Source organism: Oryctolagus cuniculus, chromosome 1, assembly GCF_051225735.1.
Source record: "Oryctolagus cuniculus isolate XC-2025 breed Fujian yellow rabbit chromosome 1, ASM5122573v1, whole genome shotgun sequence".
Lineage (NCBI taxonomy): Eukaryota > Metazoa > Chordata > Mammalia > Lagomorpha > Leporidae > Oryctolagus > Oryctolagus cuniculus.
Genome location: NC_142867.1, coordinates 112733387 through 112741483, shown reverse-complemented (window position 1 = coordinate 112741483; position 8097 = coordinate 112733387).

Below are 8097 nucleotides of genomic sequence, written 5' to 3'. Positions count from 1 at the left end.
GCCCCATTAAAAATGAGCGAAGGATCTGAAAAGTGGATGCATGAAAGCCAAGGAGCACATGAATCACTGCTGGACATCATTAGTCACCAAGAAACTCAGTGACAAGCACAGCGAAATGCCACCACGTATCTGCCAGGACGGCTAAGTGCAGCCGTGTGCTGCCGGTAGCGCGGAGTGATTGACACGCAGGTGCCTCGCTCGTGGGAAGGCAAACCTGAGCAGCCTCTTGGCAAGAAGGTTTGACTGGTTCTTACACAGGAAAGCACACACCTGGCTGACGTGGCGCTTCCATTCCTGCAGGTTTTTATCCGAGAGAAAGAAAAACATAAGCCTCCAGAAACAAGTGTTCCCAGAGCTGGACTCACGGTAGGCACTGGAAACAACCGTGAACCGGACAAAAGGCGGGGCCAGCCCTGACGGACTGATGCAGTGGGAGAGCAGTCAGAAATGTTAAAGGATCACACGACAGACGCCTGCGTCAGAGTGGAAACATCTCAGAAACGTCAGGCGAGAGAAGGAAGCAGGTGCGAAAGAGCTCACGTTTCAGGGTTGCACTGGGGTGAAGCTCTAGGGTAGGAGAAGAAATCTAGCTAGCAATGAGAGGAGTGGGTGGTGGGATGGTAATGTACCATGTTATGACAGGGATGTGGGTTCCTTGGATACAAACATTTATCCACATTGCACAGCTAACATTTACACATTTGCCTGTATTGTAAGTTTTCCTAAAAAACAGTCATGTCAAAAAATAGTAAGAACCAAGTGGGTGAAAACACGGAGAACTGAGGCTGGCACAATGGCAGGGTTGGAGAACAGGCTGATGGGTTCGCGGGGGTTTCAATTATACCATTTTATCGACTTTGTGTATTTTTGAAGTTTTCCATAATAAAACGTGAAATAAAATAAGAAAGAAGAAAAGGCTAATGGTCCCTGGCGGGGCTGTGGTGCGCTTGTGGGAGACGGTGCTGGGGAAGGGGCTGTGTGGGCCGGAGCAGGCGTTGACCCCTGTCCTGTCGGTGAGGTCTGCCCCGGCTCTTCCGCTTACTCACCCCTGTTCTTGCTCTCTCTGCTGCATTCTTTTCCTTCTTCCCATCACTCTCTCTTTGCTTCTCTTTCCCACCTACCTGGCGTCTTCCCTTCCCCTCCCCTCTGTCCACCATCAGTCCCAGATTTGCTGAGGGGCTCAGAGACAGCAGTCCCCACCCAGCCCTGGGGGAGATAAGGAGGGAGGGGCTTGGGACACCCCCAGAGTACTGCTTCCTGCCACACCCCTGCCACCCTGATGCTGATCAGGGAGGAGACAGGCCGCGCTTTGCTGCGCTGTCACTGGATACCAGCACACCTGTAACAGGATGGACAGGCTGCTGTGGCCCAGACTTGTCTCCTCTACTTGGCTTCCCCGAAAACTCCAGATTAGAGGGACATTGACACGGGTTCCCAGCCTTGCCCCCCGGCCTGCCTCCCTGCCGGAGTGCTGCCCCACCCAGGCCTCCACCTGAACCCCTTGCCTCCCAACCGACTTGGGTGACTCCTCACTGCACTGTCAGCACGCCGGCCTCGGCACCCTGCTTCATGCTGGCCGGGAACCAGTTGGGTGCCCGGCACTGCTCCAGAAGCCCCAGGGCTTGGGGCAGAACCCATGAGATGCCTACCGCCTGCTCTCGCCTTTGTTCTCTTTTAATCAGCCATGGACTCCAGAGACCTCTACCGAATGCCCATTGTCTTCTGGGCACTGTGTTGGATGCTGTGGCCATAGAGACATCCGGGGCTTAGGGCCTGGTGGCGTAAGTGGAGTAAACAGATGGTTGCTATGCAGTGTGACCAGGGCAGTCCCTGGGTAATGTGGGGATCCTGCAGGGGCATGTGGAGCCTGGACTGGAGTGGGGAGGTCAAGTGGCGGCTTTTGGAGGCAGTGCTAATGAGGCTGAGACCCAGGGTGGGCGGGGAGGCTCAGGAAGGGCATGTGCTCCCAGGGCAGCGCTCATTTGCAGGGCTTTCTGGGAGCTGCAGATAGGTCCACCTGCCTAGAGTTCGGGTGTGAGGGGAGGGTCTCCAGGAGATGAGGCCCGGAGAGCCAGGCATCCTCTTTGCCAGAAGCCGCCCTGCCTGGCCCCTGCTCAACCGCCTGCCTCTCCCTCCCCCGCCCTGATCTGGACACTCCTATGTGGACCCAGGGAGTCTTCTGGAGCAACACATGGCCTGGCAGGATGGCGCTGACCTGGTGGCCAAGGGGCCCTCTCTCTTGTCCTTTTGCCTCGTGGGGCAGCGACTGGGGCGGAGCCTCCACGTGACTCACGCCGTCTGTCTCTGTGGGCCCAGGCGGCTGCCTCCTGCTCACTTTGCCTTCCGGGGACTGCTCCTGCCCCTGGGTGAGGGCATGCGTGGGGGGTGGTTCAGGGTCTGTTCCTGGGCTCAGGCTCTGCCAGGGACAGGGGAGCAGATGCGCCCTCACAGCCTCGAGCTGGGGAGAGCGGGGTGGGCCCCTGGGGTCAGGCACTGCCCTGCTGAGGGTGACCTTGGGAGGAGAGGCTACAGGGTCACGGGCAGCATGGGCAGGATTTCTAGAGCCACTGTGGGGGCAGCTGTCGAGAACGCTCAGGCAGAAGGGCAGAATGAACAGCATTGTTTAAGGGATTAAGGGGGAGAGTCAGGTGGGGCGGGATTCGAAACCCAGTCCTGCTAGTTATTAAGCTTGCAACCCTGGGCAGGTGCCTCGCCCTCCCTGGGTCTCCCTCGCCCGCCCCAGGTTGAAAATGGACAGTGAGCATGTGCCCCTGCCGTGGCGCTGTGGGAGGATCCAGCGCAGCACCGGGCACGTGGGGGAGGCTTCATGGGTAGCGATAGCAAGGCTGCTTATTGCTGTGAGTCTGTCCAGCCCCTCTGACGGTCGGGAGCCCGACCCTGGCCTGCTCCCCACTGCAGGCCTCCCTCTGCCCACGGGGATGGGGAAGCTGCAGACAGAGGGGCTGATCTGCAGCCACCTCCTCAGGACGTTGGAGCTGGACACTGGGCTTGGCTGATGCACATGCGTCCACCCGCCTTTCCCTGATGCCATCCCAGGAGAACAGCTCTGCCGGAACCCACTCAGCTTCCTGCCTGGTGTGTGGAAGGAGTGGGGAGGGTGGCCACTCTGGAGCATGAGGAGCAAGCCCAGAGCGCAGGCTTCCCTCCGATTGGCGCCTGGCAACCTCGCGGCTTCCCTGCACCCAAGGGCTGGGCAGGTGGACTGCGGCTGGGCCAGCCTCCCGCACCGGGCCTGTTTGCTCTCTAGCTTTCACAGCTGTGGGGCAATTAGTTTCTATCATCTAACCAGCATGGGGGAGACCCGGGGGTCATCCAATCCATCCCCCGCCACAATCTACCTCCAACCGACACAAGTTTCCTTCTGCAGTCTGACTTCAATCCCTCTAGCTGCCTGTTAGCCGCTCCTCGAGAGGTGCTTTAGTCTCAGCACTCCGCCCTGGGTGAAGAAGGGTGTTATTAAACCACCTCTTCTCCTGGTGAAATAATCCCAGCGCCTTTAACCCTTTCCTCTCAGGTCCTATTTTCCAAGTCTTTAATTATTTTCACAGCTCAGGATGCAAACCTATAATTGTGGGATTTCAGAGCTGGAAGGCACCTGGGAGGTGACAGGCAGCAGGAGGCGACACTCCACCCCAGGGCCCCTCCCGGCCCTCCCCCAGCCCGGGAAAGGCCTGCTCCTTTTCCCTGAAAGGAGCGCATGCACCCCAAACTCGCCAGCCCGCTCTGGTGAGCCGAGCCACCCGCAGCCTGGGCATTTGCACGGTCCTTTGCTTCCTAATCGCCCAGCGGTCTGCCAGGGAGCTGGGATCAGCTTCATTCTGCAGGCGAGGAAAGTGGCTCAGAGAGAGTCAGTCCCTGGGCCCCTCCTCCTGAGCTCTCCCCACCTGAGCTCTCCCCCTGCCCCCCGCCCAGTTCTGGCTGCGCCCACAGGCTCTCTGGACACTCCTCTCTCACTGACAGACTCCATGAAAGTCCCAGCCAGCAGTTCATGAGCAGTTCAACACTTTATTCTAAAGTAGACTTTGTGTTAGATACTTTGCTCAACTAGAGGTGCGTATGAGTGTTCCGAACAGGTTCATTTTGTGTTTTGAGATATTTATTTGAAAGGCAGAGTGACAGTGAGAGAGACTGAAAGAGAGATTTTCCATCCACTGGTACATTCCCCAGATAGCCTCAACAGCCTGGGTTCATCTAAAGCTAGGAACTCCATCTGGGTCTTCCATATGGGTGTCAGGGGCCCAAGCACTTGGACCATTCTCTGCTGCCTTCCCAAGTGCATTAGCAGGGAGCTGGATCGGAAGCGGAGCAGCCGAGACTCGGATATGGGGTGCCGGCATTGCAGAGGCAGCTCAGAGCACTGTGCTACAACGCTAGCCCCGAATGCAAGCTTAAGAGAGGCGAGGCTAGACTGCCTTTGAGGCTTCGTGTACCTTCAGCTTGCACCGGTTTTATCAGGACGTAAACTCATTCATTGTGCATTGAGGAGCAGGAGGGAATCCCAGGGTTTGGCTCCCAAGATGGCAGGGCTGACAGTTCTGAGACTTGGAGGGCAGATCCACTGCCTAGAAGCCTGTGCAGGAGGCGATGGCAGGATTTTGAGGCAGATTTTCTTTTCCAAAAACCTGTTTTTAACTCTTGAGACCTTTCAACTGATGTGAGGAGTGCACCCATGATATTCAGGGGGATCTCATGTATTTAAAGTCAGCTGACTCTGGGTACCACAGCTCAGCCACCTTGCCACAGAACCACCCACACAACCCCATCGTGGCTGTGGATGGGGAGCCACGGAGCAGGGGGCTTTCCCAAGTCCAGGCCAGTGCTGGGAAGATGCCCAGGCAGGGCCGGCACGGACCTCCCCGTGGAGAAGCTGTTGAACCACCAGCCCCAGCCCCAACCTTTTTTCCCCAGGGGAGGAGGCCCTGGTCCTCTTTGCTGCCCCAAGAGCTGCAGCTGGGACCCAGGGTGCTCACAGGGCCAAGAGCAAAGGGGCAGCCTTGGAGCGGGAGAGAGTGCTCGTGGCTTGAGTCCTGGCGAGGAGCCTTCGACGGTGGGGCCAGTGTCTTGTCCTCCTGTGTGCCCCAGGGCTGGAACCTGCCCGTCCCACGGGGGATATGACGTGAGTGTTTGCTCCTTTTCCTTCCACTGCCCTCCTAGGCAGAAACCTGAAACCTTCCTGGCAGGCAGAAATGGGTCCTGTTTTTTTTTTTTTTTTTCAGATTCATTTATTTATCTGAGAGAGAGAGAGTTATAGAGAAAGGGAAAGACAGAGAAAGAGAGAGAGAGAGAGAGAGAGAGAGAGAGAGGGCTTCCATCTGTTGGTTCACTCCCCAAATGGCCACAATGGCCAAAGCTGGGCTGATCTGAAGTCAGGAACTTCCTCTGGGTCTCCCATGTGGGTGCAGGGGCCCAAGGACTTGTGTGACCTTCCACTGCTTTCCCAGACCACAGCAGGAAGCTGGATCGGAAGTGGAGCAGCTGGGACTCAAATAGGCACCCAAATAGGATGTTGGAATTGCAGGCAGTGGCTTTACCTGCTACACCACAGTGCTGACTCCTGGGTTGTTTTTAAAGAACTTTTAAGAAGTGAGTGTTGAGGGCAGGAATGGTTGGCACCTCTCAATCCAGAGAGTTCTTCTTTTTCTTTTCTTTTCTTTTTTTTTTTTTTAAGATTTATTTATTTGAAAGAGTTATACAGAGAGAGAGAGAGAGAGAGAGGTCTTCCGTCCACTAGTTCACTCCCCAGATGGCCTCAATGGCCAGAGCTGCACCGATCTGAAGCCAGGAGCCAGGAGCTGCTTTCGGGTCTGCCAAGTGGGTGCAGGGGTCCAAGCACTTGAGCCATCTTCTACTGCGTTCCCAGGCCATGGCAGAGAGCTGGATTAGAAGTGGAAGTGCTCTGATTTCAGGATTAATGCCATCATGTTGCAGAGCAGAAATGAGAGTTAGACCTCGGGTATTTTATTATTGCTACGAAGTTCTGACCAGCACGGCCTTCCTGCTGCTGCCTGTAGCTAGGGGCGCCCAGAAGGACAAAGAAGTCCCAAGAACCACGTAAGCAGGAGAACCAGGCCGGGCGGCTCCTCGCACCTGAGACTGCCTCTCAGCTTGTCCTTGGCAGGCTCCGAGACTTGGGACCTTCCCCGCAACAGTGTGGTTAGCTGTCATTTCTAAGTATTTAAAGTTAGACTCAAGGAAGAACTGCCTGCAGCCATCAGTCCCGGAAAGAATGGCTGAAGCGGGCTGTGACATCGTCCTCCTCACCGGTCTTTTACAGGACACAGAGACCTTTAAAAACACAGATAAAAGACTTTCTAGAAAGAGTCTTGTCCAGCGGCAGAGGGAAGGACCCGCTGGCCACTCCCTCCCAGCCCTGGGAGTCTGAGGAAGCCGGAGGAGTTTTCTCCTGTTAAGGGATTTCCTCTTTCATGTGCAGGAGGTTGGGGGCGGAATCCGCTGTGATGGGGCCACCACAGTGGGTGGGTGAGGCGCTCCACCCCGCTGAATCAAGGCCGGCAGCCTGGAGGGGAATGGCTTCCAGATGCCTCGTGAAAGAAGCCGGGGAGGATGCTTGGGCTTGGCTCAGGTGGGCGTGGGAGGCGGAGTCTGGGTGGGGGCTGGCTGGTCGGAGAGAGCCTGGAGAGAGATGGGAGCCTTCCCTGGAAGCCACACCTGCCAGCCCTTCTCCCCTCTCACTGAGGCAGAGGCTGGCAGCCTGTCAAATCCCACGTTCGCGGAGCAGAGAGAGAACCGTGGCAGCAGGAACACTTTCAGCTAGACCACAGGGAGGACAGGAGATGGGGACAGCTCCCTCTTCTTTGTTTCCAGGTTTTTAGGAATATAGATGCCCGTCTGCCTCTCTCAGCCTCAGGGGTGGGTGTGACGGCCTCTGGGGACACCCGGCCACTTTGCATGGAAATGCCCATTTGTGGAAGCTGTGCCTCTTGGGTTCAGGGCTGAGTGAGGGCTGAGTGGGGTCGGGCCCTTTGGGGAACACAAATGGCAGTGCCGGGGTGGTGGGCCTGGGGGGCTGCTCTGAATGCTTGGTGTACCCCCAAATCCTTGCCTCTAGGGGGCTGGTGGGGCTCCAGGCAGCCAGGAAAGGACACCCGCTTCCTCTGAGCTCTCTGCAGGCCCTGTTCCTAGGCTTTTCCAGGGGACTCTGCCTCCCCCAGGCTTTTGGCGGGAGAGGCTCCCACAGGACAGGAGCCTGTGGCCCGACCCGCAGAGACCAAAAGGCTGTCACCCAGCGTCTGCAGACCAAGAACTCAACAGAAGCAAGGCCACCCCTGCCTGGCTGGGGAGGACCCTCTGGGCACTCAGCCTGGGAGGGGAGCCAGCCTGCATTCAGCCCATGCAGGGCGCCCCTGGCCCTGGGCAGTTCAAGCCTCCTACACACTTTTCTCTCCTCCAGCGGCTCATGCCAAATTCAGATGATTCACTTCCTGCCTCCCCGCCACGCTGTGAGTCCCCGGATGCGGCAGGTGCTCTCAGCCCTCTGTGTGGTCAGTCGTCCCACGGTAGGACACACACCAGACAGGTGTGAATGTGACAGCACTGAGCAGGCCAGGCAGGGAGTCAGAGGAGTGGGGAGGAGCAAACAGTCCCGCGGGCTGGGGTCCGAGGGCAAGCCTCCGGAGAGGGACGTCCCTGTGACAGGCCATCGGCTTTGTGCTCTCCAGCACCCCCCTTCCCACCCTTCCTCCCTCCCACAATCCACTTCTCTGCAGTCCCCACCCATCAGTCCTCCGGCGTGTGCTGGAGCAGGCTCCCACTGGCCCAGGCCAGCCAGCTGGCCGAGTCCCTTCCCAGCCCGCCTCAGGTTGGCAGCTTGACACTGACCCCTGGTGAACCCTGCAAAAACGGAGCTTTCCCCCTGTAAGGGCCAGTTGCTAGGCTTCTGTTAGGACACCATTGCAATCCACTCGTTCACCTACCTACCTGCGAGTCTCCTTCTTTCTTCCTGTTTTTTTCTTCGCTGCCCTCTCTCCTTCCTGCCTACCTCCCCTCTTTTATTTCTTCCGTGTGTTCATCATCCCGCCCAGAAACATCTTCTGAGAAGCTACCCTGTGTTAACAG